Source organism: Zonotrichia leucophrys, chromosome 9 (assembly GCF_028769735.1).
Source record: "Zonotrichia leucophrys gambelii isolate GWCS_2022_RI chromosome 9, RI_Zleu_2.0, whole genome shotgun sequence".
Lineage (NCBI taxonomy): Eukaryota > Metazoa > Chordata > Aves > Passeriformes > Passerellidae > Zonotrichia > Zonotrichia leucophrys.
The window spans coordinates 10344614-10367659 of NC_088179.1; the positions used below are offsets into that span (position 1 = coordinate 10344614).

Below are 23046 nucleotides of genomic sequence, written 5' to 3' on the forward strand. Positions count from 1 at the left end.
CTTGACAAACAATTGCTTCCACTGAGCGACACCAAGACTCCCTCCTCCTTACTAAGGTAGCTCCATAAAGCAAGCTGTATTTTAATCAGCATTTCCTGCCCAGACAGTACTTTTCACTGAGCACTTCTCTCCCCTAAAAGGCTGCCCAGCAAGAACTACCAAAAATTTAGTGTTTTTAAAAGAAGCTTTCAGGACCATGAGATATGATCTTAAAAACCTCCTGCTTCTGCCCCCGCAGTCTGTTTGGGTGCCAACCTTGGCAAATGCAGTATTCAGCAGGGACAGGCATGGAGACAAACAGCTCAGCCCTCCTGGCTGGTGCAAGCCAGGAAGAAATACCATAAAGTGAAGCCCACACCAACAGCCACCCTCAGCTATGGACTGGGCAGGCAGCCCCAGCTCTCCAAGCTGTGTCACTGCAAGATGCTCTCACCCCTGGTACCACAGGGCTGCAATTCTGCACCAAATGAGTAACCTTTAAAACAAATTTAGAAGGTCATAATGTTCCTCTTGCTTCTGGAAGCAGTAAAGGGCACTTTTCATACCTCTGCTGTCAGTCTGAAAGCAAAGTAGACAATCTTCAAAGGAGAGGTGGAAGGAATGGCCTAGCAGCCATTTTAATCAAGCAAGAGTTTGTCAGAATACAGGAGCCAAACAAAACTCAGGAGGCATGTCAGATGTAAAGGGCATATTCTGTTCACCTCCAGCCCCTCCAGGCCTTACCCAAGCCAATACTATGAAAGCCAACTCAGGAAAGAAAATGAAGCAATGTGACAGCATGGGTGCCCTTGCTGTCCATCCCTTGTTATTCCATTCACGAAAGCCATCTATAATTCAACACACCCAGATGACAGCAAATCAAGAAACAAAGCACAAGAGAAAAGCAAAGGACATTTTTTCAAATGAGACAGATGTGTGCAATAATAGCAGTAACAAGAAGAGACTGTGTATATGTGCTCTAGGTTAACAGACTTCTCTGTGAACTCCTTCCTGCCACTATTTATATTCTGTAGGGCAGGAATATGAAATTATCCTGAAGTAAACAGTCATCTCAAAATGACAATGTCCTGTCAGTTGCCATGTAGCTGCAGAGCCCTTTCCCTCCATGTGGGCACTCAATAGCTACACTCCTGTTCTGCAGTGTATCTAAAGCCCTTGCACAACAGGTTCATACTTACGTAGAAAAGATTGGGTTTTGCTTCTATAAATCCTATATGTTTTATGGTTTCTGTTGTTCTTTCATCCTTCATCATCAGCTTGATTCCTTCCTGCGCTGCTTCAGCTAAGGGGCAGGGAAGAGAGTGAAGAAGAAGGGTCTGGGTTTGGCTCCAATTCACCCTTTGCAGAGAAAAGAACCTGAAAACAGTTTGGGTCCTGCTGCAATAGGTGCTGTGGAGCTGATGTTGCAGGACTCCTAGGAAAAAAAGTTCTTTCCAGATCAGCCTGGCAACTTAGCAGCAACACCCATCATTAAAATCCCCACAGTTTTCCACTTAGTAGAGATTTGTACCCGTAAGATGGCCCTCGGGGGTCTCATGTCAGAAGTGTATTACTGTACAAGTGACCAGGAGCAAAACCATGCTCTCATCTGAACTGCTTATTTAAAACTCCTGTGCTTATTCCTGCTGTAACCCACTCAAAAAACATGCAGCACTGACTGCAAAAGTGAATGAATTACACAGCAGCGTCCTTCATTCACAAGCCTTACACACTGAAGTCTACAGCCAACATCCACCAAGGATCTTCTTCCCTTGCCTGATTCCCACAGACCTCCTGAAACTGCATTACTGAACTCAAGACAAAAAAGCTATGCCTGCATATGCATGTACAAAATAAAATCTTATTAAACCATTAGTCACATAGAGCCTTAAGACAGGGCAGAACAACACAACTTATCTGTAGCTGTTTCATAATTGGACCCTGCCTACAATCCAAAGATGGGGTTTGGGTCAGTGCTGGGTTGGCCAGTGTCTTCCATGCACAGCACAGGGGCCACCACGATGCTGAATAGAGCCCATGGCAGAGCAGAGCCACCCCACCATGTTCCCTTTGAGGGGCTGAGACAGCACCCCCTAACACACCTGCCCATGTGACAGGGATAAAAGCTACAAGGACTGTTTTTAAATGTACTTGTTATTAGTTTTCAGCGTCTCTCTACTTCTCTCATCTGCATGGAATTATTGCCCCTTTCAAAATTGAAACTTGGTACAGTTTATTTCAAGATGACTTTGCAAGGCCTTCTATGTGATATTCATTTCAACAGCTCTCAAATATTGCACAACAGTCATATGATCCAGTGTGTGTGTTTTATGAGACAGACATGACACATGAAAATTAAAAACAGGTTCCTTGTCTGGAATACAGAGAGGGACTGGAGGGGAAAAAGGAAAAAAACAATGAGAGTGTGCGCCCAGAGATCAGGGTGGAGGGAAAAGGGGAGGAAAAAACAGGATGAGACGTCAGAGTCGTGTCATCCTGCCCAGAGTGAAAACAGCTTTCATCAGTATGAAAGACAATTAATTTGCATAAATTTACTGCACAATACAATTGAACTGTGCTGCTATATTTCAGGACTGGCAGTAAGGATTGCTGTGTCTATAGCCTATGTGCCTACAGTCATTTATCAATAATTTACAACATTCCCTTTTGCAAGCAAGACTTTATAATTGCCCTTGCATTTCACATGACAGTTTCTGTAGGTATTACATTCAAGGAGAGACAGAGAATCAGATTTTAAATGCACAGGATTTAAAGTTTATTTTGTAACCCATAATCTAAGCCCTCAGTAAGAACAAGGAGGTATTTCCTATGGTCAAGAGTATCCTTCTACATGTTCTGCTAATCACAGAGGATTCAGAAGTATTTCAAATATCTCAGTGCTGATTTGAGTGCACCTCTCATTCAGACTCACCCGCCAGACTGCACAACTGAACAATTTACAAGATCACCAGAAGCTGCAGTCACTTTGGTCTGTTTAACTTTGAATATATTTTTATTGCCATGTATGCATCATATACTATACTGGGAACAGCACAAGCAGAGCAGAACACCTCTGCCTCAGGAAGAGTGCATAGCAGATGTAGTCTCTGAGCTTTTGGAGAGGTCACAGCAGGAAAAATCACTTTTACTTTGTCTGGCCTGACATTATGGGCTGAGACAAAGAGGCTCCCTGTTTTAACCAAGTGTACTTCCTTGGTCAAAGGGTTATAAAATGGGTAATTTTACAGAGTTAGGTAACACAGCAGGTGTTATATTTACAGCTATGTGAGCATGAACAGAAAGACCTGAGGTAATCAAATCTCATGCTTGAAGGATAAGAGGATTCATAAGATGATCACCAGCTGAGATCAGGATTTATCCCACACCCCTTAGACACCGAGCAATCAGCCAGGTGCAAATTTATCTACTTTTCAGTTTCTCCTTCTTCAAGGCATCTGCTGCTGGAGGTCAAACAGAGAACAAGATGATGATCAAGGTCCATTTGTTTTACCCCACGTAAGCAAAGTGCAGATGAGACAAATGTAAGTAATGGGGAGGCAAGCCTGGACTAGCCAAAATCTCCATGTACCTCAAACACATACCACAGGCTTACACCAAACCCAAAGCACTCCTCCAAATGTGAATGATTCACTTTTGCTGCCTCTATCATTGGTAACATCCCCAGAGTTAGCAACATTCTTGAAGTAAACATATGTTCCATTGTATGGAGATAGATTATTTCTCAAACGAGTTCACCTCTGTGGGATCTTTTGGAACATATCATTTTAAATTAATACCATCACAACCATATGCATTTTACGACAACCTCTCAAGAAAAATATTTTTAAACATAGTTGTTGATTTTATGGGAAACTGAGTGCCAAGAAGTGAATAATATACAACAAAAGAACAAAAACATTTCCTTTGATTGAGAAAAGCCATTGGAAAGGAACACCTAAATGCCATTTTTATAACTTCTGCTGCACAGTCTGCTCAGGACATGCAATACACAAACATCAATTTGCTCTACCTGTATAGGCAGTTACCCCAAGTGTGATTGCAAGGGAGAATTTCCACCAGTAAACAACCACTACTGTGCCTGTTGAGCCTCTCTGCACACACAAATATCAAAAAATTAACTAAGTACCACAAGAAGTATCCAATCATAGTGAATTTTTTAACTGCCTTTCTCTGCTTTGCAGCTTCTTCTTTTAACAACTTTGATGAGCTATTTATGTTTTTTCTTTTAGTATTAAAAAAAAAGCCAAGGTCAGCAATCTGCTTGTCAAAGGTATGCTATTTAAAGGACAAAAAGGGAAAAAATCAAACAAGAGTCATAATATGCAATAGTACCCTTCAGCCAAATCCAACTGCTACCAATACCAAAGAAATTGTCATGAACTTTAAAGTGGACTAAAAATCATATCTAAAAGTATGGATAAAAAAGCAGCTTTCAGACAATGAGAGAGCAGAGGAACTGACTGTATGAACAAGACAAAATATAAATACAATTACTAAATTTAATCTGCATTCATTGACAACCAAGATCAGGACTAAACTGATTGCTTCATACTCTCCACTGCTCTTAGTGCAGAATATCACAGAGAAGCAATCAATCTCTGCTCAATCTAAAGTAATTGACAGCAAAATAAAGGCAAGAATGGATTTTCTTCACAGTACTCTGCAAAGAGGAAATAAAGGGCCCCAAGATAATATTAATTCTGTGGGCTTTAAAAAAAATCCTTATAAGGTTTGGAATTTATTTTGGTTTTTTTTAAATAAAATAATTTGGAAAATTGTTTGTTTGAGCCAATCTTTTAGAGAACTTGTCAAAGAACTTGCAAGTAACATTTCCAGCCAATGCTACTTGCATTCCATGCTCACATCCCTGCAAAAACATTCTTGATTTGCTTTGAGACAGGATCCCATTTCAGTTGTCTTGAAGGATGCTAAAAATATCACCTAGTAAATTGGACTTGTTCTTGCGTGCATACAACCTCTCACTTTTATATCTGACCCCCAGAAAAACCATGAAACCTGATTAAACTTTGTGCTTAAATGTAGGCAAGGGTAAATATAATGTTGTCTGTCTTACCAAAAAAATAAAAAAGGGGTGGGAGGGATGGACAGTGTCCACTTTTGTCACCCCTACATGTTACCAGGTAAATCCATTCCACTTCACCAAAACTTTGGTAAAATGAATTAACTTCATTTCTCATCACAGGGAAAGCATGAGGATTTACTCATGGTATCAATGCCAGCACGTTCTGCTGTCTATCCAGTAGAGCCAAGCACAATCACTCTCCTAGTTTTTCTGTACAGTGCTGCAAAATAATTCAGAGATGTCCAGGGTCTGCGTCCTCAATCCAAATCTGAAATCTAAACATTAAGAGGTGGTTGGCACTGAAGATTTCTAGGGACACACTTTTAACACTGAAACCTTTAACCACCCTCACACCCATCTCCTGCCCAAATTACTCGGTGTGCAAGGTAACCAGACCTAAGGGAAAGTCAAGGATGTAGGCATTATTTACACTTTATAAGATCAGAACAGTGGCCAATGCTATCTTACCTTTCTTTTATGTTTAGAAGGGAGAGAATGAAACACTGGATAAAGTTAATATATATTAACTGTGAGGAATGCATGCTGGTTTGGGAGGTTTCATTTTCTACCAAGATCTCTGAATTTTACAGCTGGGAATAGCAGCCTGAGCCATAGCTTTTTTATATGCTGAACAAGCATCTTAAATATCTTATATACATTTTGATTATGTCAAACTGTTCCAGACATGAAAAGACCATGGGTTGCTTTTTGCTATACAGCAAAGGCCACAATCATTTATATGATCTGGACCCTCAGCAAAAGAAATCCAAAACAGATTTCACTTGGTAGAATATGAACAATATGTTTCCTATATTACACAAAATGTAGTTGGCTTTATTTGCAACACTCCTCTCATCTTGGAGAACTTACAACTGTGCTTTATATTGCAGTGGGGGGATATCAGAGCAACCCTGCATGTTTAGTGCAGTTGCTGTGCAGTTGTACTGCTCTAAAATGAATAGGGAATTTGCTTATGAATATACAGCACTCTATTAAAAATATATTTTAATATCTGTATAATCAGGCAGCACTTTCACCATTACCTGGCACATGCCCCCTAATACATTTCACATTATTCAGCTCATCAGCTCTGGAAGAATTAATTGAAAAGATAGCCCTGAGATGTGAACCAACACACCAGCTTAACCAAATGCAGGCTAAACCACAGGGCATCTCTGGCTCATTCACAGTGATGATCCTCATTTATACCTTCTGTCAGCTGGAAATAAAGAAACACTTCATATCTTCAGGCTACAGTCAGGCATGACTACAGGATAATTTGTCTATTTACTGTCTGATTTCCACAGCAGCATGAGATACTAGAGAGCTAGGCACCTTTTTTTTTTATTTATTCCCTGCTTCCTTTTTAACAACCTTCCTGTTGTAGGGAAAAAAAAAAATTAAACTCCTCATCACCCTGCAAACTCATAGAAAAAGACCCAGTGCTTTAGGGATGACATTTGTGACACCTTCCTCTCAACTACAGCCTAGAGTCTCACACTTCCTCCCCACCCCACATGGTACAGGGACCAACAACCCACACACAAGAGTCACAAAGAAAGGCACCAAGCTCTCATCCAAGGCTCCAATCATGCCACCAAGAACTATTGGGTTAACCACATATTTGCATGTTTTAATTGCACTTTCTTGGCCTTTAAAGACTACAGTGGAAAACAGGCAGCAGCTTGTTTTAAGTGGATGCAATCTTTAGAGAAAGTAGTGAAGGACATTTGCTCATTTCACACCCTGGGTCAAATTCAGCATGCCTGCATTTTTGCACAGTCATGCTCTTAGATAAAAGCATTTATTTAAAAAAAAAAACTAGGCGCTCTTTCTTGAAAAGACAGCAAGGCTTTCTCTCATGTACTGAGAAATGTCATTCTTTGTCTATGCAGTTTTACAAAAACAAACAAACAATGAACTTGAAGGAGAGAAGTCAATTATTGTACAAATGACTTAATCCTTTGTAGTTGTCCTTCATGTAATAAACAAATTGTATTTCTATCCTAAACACTGCTTAAAGGCAGTGCCTTATACAAGATATTCTAAATGACACCACATTACCATTGCTGTAACTTGTATGTTGTTTTTTTGTTTCCTTTCTGAGAAAAGGTAGTGCTGCTTTGCAAAGACAGATAAGATGGGACAGAACTGATTCACTCTGCAGCTACAGATTAGACACTTAAACCTCCCCAATTTCCAGTCTGCCCATGTGTATAATGGGGCAGCTCTGGCCAGGATTGTTGGAGGATTAACTAAGTGGCACTGAAAGGCTTTGAAATCTGCTCACTAAAAATTATTTCTATAAAAGTGCATGTGCATAAAGTGCTAATTGATGCCAGCTGGCCTTTCATTCTGGGCAGCAAAAACAGCTTCTTACCACACACATTTCCTTTAGTGGGCACCAGCGGCATATTTTTTTTATTTCTAAATTCCTGGGGTTTGCCTTAAAACATACAAACCATTTGATTTTCAGGAATTCTCCATTAGGAGCTTGATACAGCAATGTATTTCAAAAATTACCTTGATTAACCTTGCACAGGCAATAAGTGTAAACACTTTACACCTTTCAAACTGAGACATGAGCCCTATTTGCAGTCTCAATTCTAGATTCAGCAATTTGCATCTTAGAGTCTGCAGTTCCCTGTTCATTTCCTAGAAAAACCTGACAGTCAATTTACAATGGCCCCTGAAGTGAAGCAGAAATCTGCTGTTCCTGAACTGGCCTTATCTGACAAATGAAGATACATAAGTAATTATTTTTAATTTCATTTCCCCTCTGTGCTGCAAACAACCGCTTTTCCTGGAGCCCCTCCCTCAGCTGCACAAACTTGGAAATGCTCCACCTGCCTATGTTTGCTGATAGACGCCAGAGGAATTTTCACTTCATCTGTTTCACAGATGCTCAGACTCTTTTCTCAAGACACATCATACAAAAATGTCTCCAAAATAATTAGCAGGAGTTTAGTCGGCATGACCGTGTGGCTGCACATAAAGCAAAGCTCAGACAGCCCTTAAGAAATCGAAGCTCTGCAATGAGTGTCTGGGACCTTAACAGCACTTATTTAAATCTTCCTGCTTGACACATTTATAGTTTTTCATGTAGTCGAAAGGGCAAAGGGGTTGGTATGCAGAAAGCTGCTACAATGTGAGAAACATCATGAACTTTTATAACCTCTTGTACTTATACTGACATGAAAGTAATGGCCAGCAGAGAACAAACATGCAATCTAATTCAAAGAGGGGGGAAAATTATGCAAAGATCTCTGTAATCATTGTCTCTGTCTCGCTTCAAAATAAAATTCACTACCTTACTGAAGAGCTACCTGAACAAAAATAATTCTATGAAATACTTTGCAATAATATCATATTTAATTGAAAGATGCCCCTCGTTTGGCCAATTGCCTGGCAGTGCCATATCAAGCAGGGCTCTTGACCATCCCAAGCCTGCTCCTCCCTCCCTGCTCCTCACCATGCCCCATCAGGCAGCTGAGCCACAGGCAGCACATGAGGACTCACTGCAAAATGAGGGCACATTAACAAATCCAAAGAGACAGCAAGAGTGCCTCGTGATAGTTCACAAGGCTCACGCTACCAAGTCCAGGGGATAAACCACCTGAGCATCTCTGGTTGCATACTGGACTCCCTGAGAGTCCTCTAGGGCCACAGTGAAGGACTCAAATTGCAATCCTTTTGTCCAAAAATGATAGGAATTTAATTCCCACTGCATAAATTCTTGTTGAGAATATTTCAAAGGGCCACAAGCCACGGATGTCTGATTTCAGGCCTATTGTCAAATGCAAGTGTCCTTAAAAAGGACAGGAAGGGGGATCTAAGGAATGGCATGACTGGGATGGCCAACCCTCCACCCAAAGCCACACCAGAGAGCTTTTGCTTTCTTCTGTTTCTCTTTGGATGTAGAAAAGGCTTATTCCTGTTGGTTTAGGTCACCAGCATGACAAAGGCTCAGAAAATTTGCAAGTGTTCACCCCATAGCCCGCAGGCACAGGTGGGTGCCCATTTCAGGGAGGTGAGACACCTGGGAGCACACACAGGAACCTTGGGACTTGCTCCATAGTGGCCCTGGCCCCTGTCTGGGGGCACTGCCAGGGTCAGAGCCCTCAGTCAGAGAGCAGTGGCCAGGAAGGGCCCTCGAGGCCCAGGACAAAACCTGACATGTCCTCACTCTCCTCTGTACCCAGATGGCAGCAGGGGCCGCCTGGCCCTGAAGGATGGAGTCACCTGAAGGTAGAGAACACACAAAAACCATCCCTACTCTGCTGAAAATGGCCAGCTGCCCCCAAGAAACAGCAGATACCCTCACTACAGCCCTGCACCAGAGCCCAGAGGATGGCTCTGGGAGGTGACAGCCATGCTGAGCCTGGGGCAGCCCTGTGACCAACAGATGCAGTCAGCTTCCCAGGGAGGTACACCATATCCCAAATCTGTAGCCTGATCAATTCCGATTTACTTATTTATTTACCTATTTAACCCAAGCTCACTTGCTTATGACAGTACCATACACAGAACCTGAAAAATTGACACAACCGCAGCTGCTGAGCAGGACCAGGACACAGAAAATCCACCATGTGTCTTCCTTTTATTTAGTGGCCCACAAACAAAACAATTTTTTAAGTGGCCACATTTGTACCTCAGGTAAACGTGCCCAGGAGCACTCAGTAGAGCACCACAGCAGCAAAAGGCAGCAGCAGCTGTGCCTGGGGAGTCAGGGCTGGGCAGGCCAGCAAGGCCCTGGGGGCTGCAGCCATTCAAAGAAGCTCCATGAGAGGCACCACCGTGCCAAATAATGCAGAGCACTACTGGCAGGGCTGGGATGCACAGACATGGTCAGGCACCACAGCACGGGGCTGCCTCCAGAGATGTGCCTCCTGCTCCAGGCAGCACCCCTGTGAAACCCCTTCAGGGCACTGCCACAGCAACAGCCAAGCCAGGCCCTGCTTTGGGCACCTGAAGACACATGCTGTCTGCATAAAACTGATAACAGCGAATAAAACCCTATATACAGATAAGGAAAGTCGTGCAGAACAAAAACCTTACAGCAGTCCATCAGTAAGTCACTGGTAATTAAAGTCATTCAGCTTATCCTCACTATAAAGAAGTGCTGTAAACAGTTCCAAACCTAAATTACATATGTAATACATATTAGATGTATATAATTTCTCCCATTTGGGAATGCAGAGTGACACAATTTATTTGGCCTTGTATGAAGGCCTGCAAATGTAACTCAAGGCAAAGCTCTGGGGTGAAAACACACCTTTCTTTAAATTACTATTGCGCTGCTTCATAAAAATCATTTCAAGAATTACTTAATATTTTTAACATTTCTGCCTAATAACAAATGGCAAACAGCACTGGTTCCCATAGGCTGTATTCAATTACTTTGATTTTATTAACAGACTGCTTTCAATCAATAGGAACTCCAAGCCACATGTCAAACTAGAACACCAGATTCTTCAATGCTGTAACTTAGCATGGCAGTTCAGTCAAAGGAAGTATGCCAATTTATACCATAGCAAAGCCAACCCAAAAACTGCATCCCATTAATGATAATTCCCATGGGGATTCTGGCCACCGTGGTTACAAACAGCTGACAAAGCTGAAGTGTATTATTGCACTATTTGCAAGAATGAGTCAGACATCAGCACAGGGGAATTACTCCCAGCCTACAGATAATTCAGTCAAAAAAGCAGCTTCCATAAAGAACTAAAACCAGTTTGGTTTTCTGTTCATCCTGTCCCAGAGAACACTCAGAATCCACTTCAATGATAATCTCAAAATAATCATAACACACGTATATTATCTTATTTTCTTTTCTATTTTTCCTTATCATCTCTTCTAGTTTACTACTCAATTGTACCAGACTTTAGGAAAATCTTTCTCTAATCTTGGAGATATTAACTTAAATCTCTTTCTGACTTGAAGTTTGCTTTCCACCCTTTTGAAAAATAAATTGGGGGATAGGGGATCCACAACAAACGCTGAAATAAAACAAGTCCCCAAGGATGAAAAAAAATTCCATCGAATAACTGCCCATTGATAAATCTTTCTCAGCGAACAGTTCAATGAATCTTCAGTGAACTTTAGAAAATACACTTATAAAGACACTTTCAACTTGTTAGTCTTCCAAAATTTGCTCATTTAAGTTAGCTTCCTTCTACTTTAAATGTTTGTGTATGGACATCTATTAAATATAAGGTTATCTACCATTGAAGTTTGGGATTATAAAGTGCAGGTCACTGCCATGCCATTTAAACCCTGAGAGCACTTTAATCAAAATATCATCATGCCCTAGATGATTAATTCAGTAACTCTTTTTCCTCAGTGTGCTATGCTCTAGCACTCAAAAAGCAACCCTAATATCTACCAGGCAAAAAACCATCATCTTCCAAAAGGGGTGGACCACAGCCCCAGTGGTAATTCTGTTTCATCAAAGTTAACAGGGTACTACCAATCCAACATTTTTCATTCACTGATAAAACACGATAAACTTAATTCTAAATTTACATTGCTGTGAAATTCAGTATTTTGCTTCTGTGCCAATATGTATCATTTAATAGGATCTTGCTGTGAAAGGACTATAGGTGAGTATCAGAGATTTCTGGGTTAGCAATACAAGGGAAGTTCTTAACTTAGAAGTACTTACTTGTTTTCCAAACCAGACTGTAAATTTCAAAGTTGATCTGTATCCTTTCTTAGAGAAAAAAAAAAAACTCACCAAAATTCTGTTGCCCCTGTTATGCCTATACAACCTAGAGTCCCAGAGAAGAAAGCTTACTGAATTACCACCAGTCTCAAGTCAAATATTCACAACAGCTTACAATAAAGGCAATTGATCAGCAATAGACAGCATGCATCAGGTGTTCAACTTGCCCAGAAGCATCGTGATGGTTATTGTTACGAACTTTTAATTAGCTATGCAAAGAAAATAATATTGTAATGAAATAAATAAAAGAAGTTATTAGTCTCACACACTGACATACAAATCCTGGAATGGAAAAATTTCTCTCTTCTGAGCTAACACATTTATACATCACACTGCATTGCAGAATATATTGCAATAGTACAAGGAGAACAGGATTACTTCTGGAACTAACAGAAACAGAGGTGGCACAAAGGACCCTCCTTTCTCTTATGACATAAAGCATTTTGGATTGCAACATTAATCTGCATTCCAGCAGCCCGTGCACTACAGACACAGCCACTGGCACCTCATCTGCCAGAGGATGGATCTGCAATCCAATTTCAGCTCCTTGCTTGCCAGTGTCGCTTGCTCCAGTGGGAAGCTTTCAGCACTCAGGACTGGCCCCAAAATAAGCACTGCTGAGTCTGGGCATGGTACAGCTGTAACCAGAGATTACAAATTCCCAAGAAGGCTCGTGTTGGCTCAAACTAGCCTGAGCAGTGGGTACCCAGTGCCAAATGCAAATTTTGCAGTATTCTAATGGAAATCAAAGAAACAATATCCATGGCTTCAGGGGAAGAGCCACACAGAATACCTTCACAGAATAAGCACACATGCCTTTGTTGTGAAAAAGCACATCTGAAAAGATCTGCCAACACCTCTCCCAGCACATTTCATGCTGGTGAGTGGGGAGGGGCCCATTTCAACAATACCAGGGAGCAACAACCGCAGAACCAGAATTTTTTTTGATTGTTGAAGAATAACTTCGTGTGCTGTGAAGGAAGGGTGCCTCCTCCTCCTCCTGAGAGCCAGCTCACAGCAGGGTCCCTAATGCCCCGAGGGCCATGGAGAAGCAGCAGCTTCCTGTGCTCTCCAGCATCACAACCACAGCTCCATCCTCACCTTGCAACAGCCACAGGAAGATGGAAACATTTCTCAAGGACACACTAGAACAAAACAATTGACAGTGACTGCAGCATCTGCTCAGCCTAGCCAACATAATAAATTTCAATCTCATTTTAATTTTTATATGTCTAAAGCTATTAGGTCTTAAATACTTGAACTTTAATTATTATGGAAGCAATTAGCTCCTATGACCAGAAGGTTTTGCCTGAACAATTGCAATGAACGCAGTATTTTCTGCAACATAAAAAACAAATACCCTGACACATCTGTAGCTATCTAGGACCTTGCAACTGCCACTGTGCTTCACACTGGTGTCCTGGCTTTGTGCCAGATTGCAAAAGCTGGAAATTACTGGCATAAGCTGTATGATATTGTATATATGTATAATTGAAGATTATCTCCTAAGTTATTCGGTAAATTTAGAATTTCAAAACTTAAATATTTCCTGCTGTAGAGAGATTAAATTGGTTTTGAAATTTAAATATTCTTTCAGAGAAAACTATTTTGGTTATCTCCTACAAAGACGGCCATAATTAAACAACAGCTCCAAGTACCCTGAAAAGTGGTATTTCTATAACTGACAAAACAACTCACATTTGTGTTTCAAGATACAAAAGTATTCTGTGGAGCTTTGTGCATCAAAAGAATTCCATTAATATATATTGCTTTTTAGTACCTTCATTCAATGCATTACTACTTAATAGAAGTATGCATTTTAATTCTCATCGTCTTTTTCAGTTTTCCCCTTGTGTATTTTATCCACAGTACAGTGTGCCCACACAGCTTTCCCCCGAGCTCTGGTGAGCTGATCTGACCTCTGCTAACAGGGCTGCTGGCAGAGAACAGCAGCTGAACAGCAGGGGACAACAGAGCTGGTTCAGAAGGGGCTGGGGGATCTTTCTGGCTCAGAAATACTGCAGATGTACAGATCTCCCTCAGTGAAGAGTGACTGGGCATTCCCCTGCACACAGTGTCTGGCCTCCTCAGTACCCCCAAGCTTCCCTTTGCTTTAACAAGCAAGGGTGGGAATCCAGGAATGGACAGGGCTTGTTCCTAACCAAGTCACAGAGAGCATTTTTAATTCCTGTACGGTGGCATTTTACACAGTGCTCTTTGCATGCCAATCACCATCTCTTCCATTACTGAATGAAATATAAACTGTTTAGTGCCTTGTTTTACACTAAAAGGCTTCATTTAGATGACTTCTGCTGATAAATACCATTTGCTAACAAAATCAAGGGTCGATGACTTCCCATTCAAGCTTTTGTTGAATCAAAGGCAACTAATAATGTCAAAACTCTGAAGCCAGAGGAAGTGCTAGATTCCAACCAAAGGGATTTCTGTTTAAGTTAAAAACAGTTTCCCAGGCTCCATATCATGCATTGTCACCCACTTTCTTCACTGGGACCCAATGCATCCACTACAAGGGCAGAACTACAGCAGTAAGAAGAAATGCAATGTACACAACTGTTGTGCAAATGATGAAATACATGTACCAAGGGGAGGAGCAAAGCACAACATGCAAATGGATGCTGTGACTTTGTATACCCTTGGCTTTTTCAAGGGGATTTTATTGTTTAGGGGTTATTTTCTACAGTTTACTGCCAAAGAAAATGGGCTCAGACACGCATATATCTGAGCTAAGTCTGTCTTACCCAGTGCAACCTTTCTGCTCTTATTTACTCATGCAAGACAAAGCAGTGCTGGGAACAGCTCTGTCCAGACAGAGCCTGGGACCCTGAGCCTTGCTCTGAGGAACTGAGGAGACCTCCTCAACACAAACTGGCTGCACTGGGGCAGGGGGACTCTCTTCCCAGGTGCCTGGTCTGTCTGCAGGGTCCACAGCAATTGGAAGCCTTCAGTGCAGCCCAACAAGTAGGGACTCCAATCCTCCAGTCCTCCTGGGAGTGCGCACACGCACACACACACACAGAGCTATTTCCAGCATATTTTCACACATCTCTATGAAACTCAATTCATGGCTGATCTTCCTGGCAACACCCAGCCTTGAGCGCCCTCCCTCTGGAAGCAAACCCAAGGGGAACCACAGGAAGAAGGCTCTGCAATCAGGGTACTTCCAGCCCTTTGCTAGCCACAGACATGCAGGGCAGCTCCCAGAAATCCTGCCTGTCACCAGAGCTCTCCTCCCCAGGTGATGGTCTTATTCTTTTCATGGAGCTCTTTAAAATTATTTGAGACATGCTTTCTCAGTGAAAATCCAAAAGGAAACAGAAATAGGCAAAACTGATTTCCTCTAATTAATATACATATATTCAGAGCAGGGTTGCTCCACCATATGCAGAAAACAGACACATACTTTTTGCTATGAAGGTAGTTAAAGCAGAAATATGAAACTGACTGCAATATATGAGCATTTTTAGATGGGATGTAAGAACTTCCTCAATAACAAGATGCCCTTTACTTGAACCATTGCTTGAAAAATGTCACCAGTGCAAATGCTAAGAAAAAAACAAATACCACCAACATATCTGACAGGACATAAGACATAACTTCCACCACTCTCAGTATACATTATTCTTACAATGCCACTTTAGCAGTAAGCAAATAAAGTTATGCCAATATACATCCAACACAGAAAACTGAACACTGCAGAAGGTACTATTTAAAGCAGGCTCAGTTAAAGATTAATTCAATTGCTTTACCCAATTTATATTCTCCACCTAAGACTGCTGGACATCAGGAAATGAAGCATTACGATGCTTTAACAACCTTCTGCACTTGCATCTACCCTTCATGTTTCTATTAGATCCTCTGCACTCATTTAAAGTATAAATTCTCACTGACACAAATGGGTTTTCCATGCATGTAATTAAAAAAATCATATGCAAGAGAGACTCTTTCCTAAGCTGAGAGCAGCCAGTGTCAAACACCCTGCAGTGAGTGCTGCCTGAGGGCTGCTGCCCTCCTGCACAGCTCATCCCACCTTGCTCACAGCAGAGCCCATAGCAGAACTCAGCAGCTTCAAGGTACAAGGCAGGTACAAGGTAGGACCTTGCCACAGAGGCATGTTTTGAAACAGAAATAAGCACATGCAACTCTCCATTTTCAATGTCAGAACAAGATGCAGCCAATAAAGTAATATTTCAAGGTTTCTGCAAGCAATTTACTCTTCCACAGCTTCAGGATTCATCTTTTTTTATTTCTATAACACTAAACAAAAAATATATATACTTCATCTTTATATAACATACTTGTTGGGTTATTAGTTTATTTGATGCACTTCACCTTTGGAAAACACATCATCACAGACTCTGAATTTCTCACCAACCAGCACTATATCTACATCTAAATACAGTGAAGCTACTAAGTTTTGCCCTATGGAAGAAGTCATGTGTGTCCTTTTGGGTCATTTTATGAGGGGAGAAAAGCACAAAAACAATCTCTCAGTTCACAATGCCAAAGAAGCAATGGTTAAGGATAACAGTAGAAGGCCTTTAATAAAGCAAGAAGAAAATAACCCTTTGTGCTTCTGACTCAGATGAAAGATGAGGGGGAAAACAGCAGGCTGGGGAGTGATGGTACAATTAGATTTTCTCACTTGTTTTATTTGTTTCTTTAGTAAAGTTAATGGCCATCTTAATATTACAGGCCTACAAATTGGTAATGAAGACCAGGCAGCTAGTGGGACTTATAGTTACAGCTGCACTCAAACCAATCATCCTTGCCATTCTATAGATGCAAAGAGAACACTTTTATTAAGTTTTATAAGTATAAAGTGAGGTGGTTTTAAGAATATATGCAGCTTCCAATTTGCTATGGTTTCAGTAGCCAAAAGAGCAATAAATGTTCAACAGGAGTAGGCTTTTTTAATTATTTGTGGAAATTTAAGTAAAACATAAGATTTTTAACTACCCATTTATGTCATCTGGATTTTACCCTCCCAGAGAGGCTATGGATGCATTTTCAGGCAATTTGAGTCAACAGCACATTAAACCAGTAAAGGGTACCTTGGGCTCTGGGTACTGACATGAGGGACAGTGTTCTTGCTGAGTTTTGTCTGATTCAGGATGAAGACACAAAACCAACCCATAACAGTAACACAATTACAGGGCAGCAGAGGGAAGCCATTTGCCCATGCTTCAGTGACCCAGAGCTAAAACTCAGGCACTGGGGACCAATGAAGGGGAAGAGGAATGAGGCTGAAATTGCCACCACCAAAACCATGCTGTATGGGCTGTTTGAAACTGGGAGGATGGCTCATCAGTTTAAACATTTTCTGGATGCTGTAGGGGCTCCAGGCCCAGCAGATGCTGTACCCCTGAATGCTCAAGTGGTAACGGATTTGGCCACCACAGGCTGAGCTGATTAGGATGGGACACCAGTGGAAGAGCTTGCATAGGCCAGAAATGCTGGAGAAAACAGCTTGGGAAAGTCTGGTCTACAGGAAAAAAAGCAACAACATTGTGAGTTTAAAAATGCAAAGACCAATAAAAGCAACAATACAGAATTACTAAATTTGCTACAGAGGCACATAGGGTACAGTAGAAATGGGGTATTTTGCAAGTATGTAATAAGAGACAGTCCTGCTGCAAGGCCTTTGCAATCAAAATTAACAAGGCAGAAAACCAAAAATAGGCAGTAATATCTGAAAAGACATTATTCCTAAATGACAGCCTTGCACAAGGAATTAGAAACAAACCAAGGAGGGCAATTCTAAGGCAATGTTTCAGGGTTTTTTTAATATGTATCCCAATGAGAAACTGTAATTCTAAAGATCACAATTAAATCACGATCAATCTTACTCTCTATTCATCCTATAAGCTTATTATGAGCTTTCCCCTATGTCCTAGGGTGACTTTATGATGCTGAATTGTGTCCCCATTTATCTGTTTAGCCCTTGCAGGCCAAACTTCCAGTCTCTGCTGCACTGCTGTACATCCTGCTGCTCAAAGCACATGGGACAATTTCATGTGTGTGGAGATTCATTAGTAGGGCCCACACGTGATGGAACTGTCTCTAATGGTGAAAGCTACATTTGAGAGAAAAAGAAGAAAAATGGGAGAAAGACAGAGAGACAAAGGGAAAATTAAAACTTTTGGCAGCAGCCAGCAAAGCCAGGAGAAAGGCAGGAACAAGGGCAACAGGCTGTGGCTTTGCTGAAGGGGCCAGAGCTGCTGCTGGAGGGCAGGCACAGGTCAGGGCATCTCAGGCAGTGCCCAGCTGTCCCAGAAAACACCCAAACCCAGTTCATAGGCTGACAAACATGTAGCAGCATCAATTACACCAGTCAAGTTTGGTGTGTAACTGCTGACACTACACTGGTGCCACAGAAGCCCAGCTGTGGCCTTGGCCCCACTGTCATCACCAGCCTGCAGCCAGCTTAGGACAAGAAACACTTCCTTTTTGCTTTGGGAGTGAAGCTATTAAGCTGTTCTGAGAAACCAACCTCTATTTATTACTGTTACTTCTTGTCTACTTTTAAATCTCTATCAGTATGTGCAAGACTTGTTTTTAAACACTATTACCCCACAAATGCCATTTATACAAATTGTTAAACAAGACTTTCATCCATCTTAAATTAAGATACACCATCACAGAGGTTCCCACATCATACCTTCCACAAAGCCTGAATTAATAAGCTCACAAAATCAATCCAATAAGACAGGCAAGCAACAAGTATCATTCATGTAAGTACCATATCACTAAAATATATTTTCCTATTTCATTAAAGCATACTCTTAAAAATACAACTATTTGCACCGTTTGTGCGCCTCTCGGCCTCTGAGGCTGCTGAGAAAAGCTCGTCCACTGGTGGGAACTGGAGGAATAAGATTGCCTGACCCAGTGCTGATTATTCAGCACTGACTTCACTTTGAAGAGTCTTCCAATAAAAAGGAAAAAAAAAATGAAACCTACTACACCACTTTAAAAACTGCAGACAGCATTTTTAACCTCTGTCCTTTTGCATTACTGCACCAGTGCCTGGAAAAGCTACAGCAGGAGAGAGAAAGTCATTTAAGCAGTTCCCTTCGTGCCACCACCATGGCTCAGAGGGACAGAAATCAAGAAACATTAGAATCAATATAAGCCGATTAGGACATTAAGGAAGAACAAACCATGCAGAACTTAAACAAAATCATTTAAAAGGCATGGAGAAGGCAGGCATTTCTGAGTAGAGAGTAACTTATTTTCTGGAGATACTCCAGATTTTGCATTTCCATCTGGTGGTACTTAGTGCTGGGAAAAGCAACAAGCAGGTTTCCAGCTGCAACACAGGAGTGCCCATTTGACAGGAAATACCTACAAGCAGGACTGCCACAGTCTCATTGAAAGCCTTAGGATCTGAAGAGGAATGGATGCTTTTTTCTATGCACACATCTAAATTACACTCCTACCCGAATGAATGCTCTACTAAAATAAAATCAAATCAGAACCTGGGATTGAAACTGTGGTCCAGTTACCAACAAAATAGTTATTCCCACTCTTTTTTGTCATTCTCCAGGAAAGGAGGGTTTACCTTAAGCTGAGGCTTACCATTTCCAGGTATACAATAAGCCAGTTAGGTGTTCTCATTCTTTGGAGCAGCTGCTGACCTTAGCCCATGGTGATCCAGCATTCATAAATGCCCCTCCCACTGCAGGGAAGAGGCAGGATGCACACAGGTCCCCAGCTGTGTGTCCCAGAGAATTAGCAGCTCTCTGGGAGCTGCACCCCCGTGCCCTGCCCTGGCATCCTCAGCTGAAGGAGGATGAGAAGCTGCAGCTCCTTGGGCCAGAGACCTGACTGTACACTGCAGCTCAAATAAAGCACATGATACCCAGGAGAAAGCAGAGGCTGAGTCCTTTACTGTACCCAGAAATCCTGCTCTGGTTTAGGCTGCCTGCTGCGTGGGGCTGCACCACTCTGACCCCAGGGCTGTCACTCCCCACTTGCAAACAGGGCTGGTGGGCAAGGAGGGAAAGAAGGAGCCCTTAGGGAGATACAGCCTCCAGGCCAACCCACCTGACTGAGGAACCAGCACCACAAACTCCCAAATGCGTGCTCCTAAAGCTCTGTTCTGCAAATCAGTGCTAACACTATCCATTGCTCCTGCTTGGGGAAACCATGTCCATGAGTCTAGAAGGGTGGGAATGACAACAAGCACATCAGACCCAAGCAGAAAGGTGTAGACATGCAGTTACAGAAGAAATTAGTCTTAAGCCTTCTGTCATAGGTGAATAAATATATTTCAGAAACCACAACGGCAACAAAGCTGTGTCAGATGTGGAACTGGACAAGAAAGAAAAGCTCTCTGAATTTGTTCAACTCTTTAACTTTCCAGATTTGATGGGGTTTCCCCTAGATCACTTTACACTAGACATTTCCCTGCTATTCTTAAAACCACCCCACTGAATTACTAAATGAGATTACATCTCAGCAAAAAAGGATTTTTCTTCAAGATTCAGCAGCTAACTGCAAATGAAAGCAAAAAGAAAAGCCTGCCTTGTGATGAAAGGACAAGTAAAAGAGCAATCACATCAGAAAACCAATGCCCAGACCTCTAAACAGCAAAGCAATTGCATGTGTCAAGTTCCCATAACAAGATGGTGCCAGCTGAGGCTTATGTTAAAACTGTGCAATACAATTAGATGTCTGGAGCCTCTGTCAGACAAATGATGCTATCTCATTAATGGGATTACATAGAAAAATTGGAGGGATTTCAGTCAAGAGGAATAAAATGATTAAGGATCAAAAACGTGTGACTCATGAAAGTAAGTAGAAACTGGATGCTGTGCTCTTGCCTGAAAAGCCCAAGTCTCAGAACCAGACAGGCCTGGTGGTACCAGCAACACCACAGCATCTCCTGCCTTACACCCAGAATAATAGGAATTGATCAGACCAGCTAGAGCAAAAAATCAAATTATAAAATTCTAGCTTTTCATGGCAGCACTACTGTTGTACCAGTCAGCAAAAAACGAGTAATTGGAGGGGAAAGAGGACAGGGAAGTTAATTACCTATTAACAGCTGTCAGGAAGAACATATTTAGTCAGGAAAAAAGAGGGGGAAAAGAAAGAGGTTGTGAATACAGAGACTGGGTAAAATTGAAGCCTTTCAATTATTAACAGGAGAGGATTTCTTAGCCACAGGAAGAACATACACGCGGCAGGTACTGAAAATCACAACAGCTGAATCACCTGAGAGCCTGGCCACTACCTCAAAACCACCATTGGGAAACCAGCACTGACAGGAAGCAAAGTAGCTACAGGGGAAGGGGAGAAGGAGAAACAATGCAAGAAGGAAAACAGGAGTTGTGGTAGATGCTCCCTAGTCAGCACTACTATGCTATACTACAGGAAAAATAAATGAATAAATAAAAGAGATCTAAATATAGAATGCGATTCTCTTCACTGAGAGGTTCAACATTTCTCTGCAATTCCTTTCCAATTGAAGGACTGCAAGTTGAATAAAAAGCTTCATTTAAATTCTATACACATTCACAAAGATAAACTGATTTCAGAAAGCATTATTATGCCTGACCTCTCTCACTGGGGGTGAAAGCCAGATACTTTGTGAACCATTTTGATCATACTAACATTCTATAAAAATTCATTAGATGTCAACATAAAGGACAAAAGCAGCACCATGGAAGAGCAGATGCTGTGAGCTACCACACAAAGCACATTAGGGTTGCTTCCTCTGCATTCCTCTGCATCAGCACAGGGCAGCTCTGCTTCAACACCCAGCAGCAGAGTCCTGTTCCTGGCTATTGTGACAGGGAGAATCAAACTCTTTGGAAGTGACACTTCCCAAGAAGAAACTTTGCTGAGCAAGTGCCAGGCCTGGGGGTGCCCAAGTACAGTATGCCAAGAGAGAAGCAGGGGAAAGCAATTTCTCCCAACCCCACTTGCAGCGAGGTGTATTTGGCCTTCAAGGGCAGAGAAGGTCAGAGTCTGGCTAGCTGAGGTTAAGGTTGACACCCAGCTGCAATCCTGCCAGCACCCCTCGGTGTCGTAAGGCCTCGGGCTGTGCTGGCTGCGGACTGGATCGCTGCTAAACGACAAGAAGGAAAGAGCTGGACACTCGCTGGGGGCGAAATAGGTTTATTGGAAAGCCCACGATGCCAGCCAGGGAGGAACCCCCTGATGTACCAGCGAATGACCCAGAACAAAAGGTATCTCAGGGTTATAAAGGGAAGGGGTGGATCCGGGAGGGGTTTACAGAAGACCAATAGGAGGAGGAGAGGGGATGAGCTTAACACAAATGACACAGTGGAGAGCCCAATAGGTACCAGGTATGGGAGGGGCCTCAGGACCACAGCCAACCACAACCCCCAAAGAGGAGAAGCTTCTGGAATACTAGGTGGAGTGGGGGGGTGATTGACTTGGCCCAGGGAGGAGAAAAAGCATACATATAAGGGAAAAAGGGGAGGAGGGATTATATAACCTAAGAGATTGACAATAGAACTGGCAGGGCTGTGGCGGGAAAACTGAGGAGGGCAGAACCATTTTATACAAAATGGGGGGGAGCAGATACATAAAATGGGGGAGGAATTAGATGAACTTAACGAACACACTACAACACCCGCTTCACTCACATCTGATCCCCCTGCAAGGAAGAGTGTCTGTGTGCACGTGTTTGTGTACACACTGTGGCATGGAACATTTAATTGCGCTTTGGATCTTATCCAGCACGCACAGCATCCAGCAACAGCTCTCCTGGAGTTAACACTTGACAGAGCAGGGGAGTCTGAAGCCCAGTTCTCTCCCTTTTCACCAAGATCCTGGAGGGCAGGTGGACACTCCCCAAAAATGGCAGCCAGGATGGGTGAAGGGGAATTGGTTGCCAAGCCCCAAATGGCAGCACAGGCCAGACTGGTACCCAGCTCAGTCTGCAAGGCTGCCCATGGCTCTGCAAGGCCAGGCGAGCTCTGTCATCAAGGAAAATGACTCCAAGAAAAGATGCAAACAGAGCAGATTTGTTTCCTATTTTTATACGGTTTCTTACCACAGAAGAACACACTCGAGGCTCTTAAGCCATTAAACTTTTTAAAAGAGGAACAGCCTTTGCAGAAGCTCTTCTTTGATGTAACAGGGCAGATTGATCTTGTTGCTTAACCAAATGAAGAAGTAAGACTCCTGGTTCGCTTTTTTCTTTTTTTAATCTTAAAAACCCCAAACCAACAAAGAAAACAAA

At 42.2% G+C, this 23046-nt stretch overlaps 1 protein-coding gene across 3 annotated transcripts in view; it reads right to left on the reverse strand.

Annotated features, from left to right (window-relative positions):
* The window catches only part of PID1 (phosphotyrosine interaction domain containing 1), an 85751-nt gene that overhangs the window by 28784 nt on the left and 33921 nt on the right, over nt 1–23046 (reverse strand). The gene's annotated exons all lie outside the window — the stretch shown is intronic.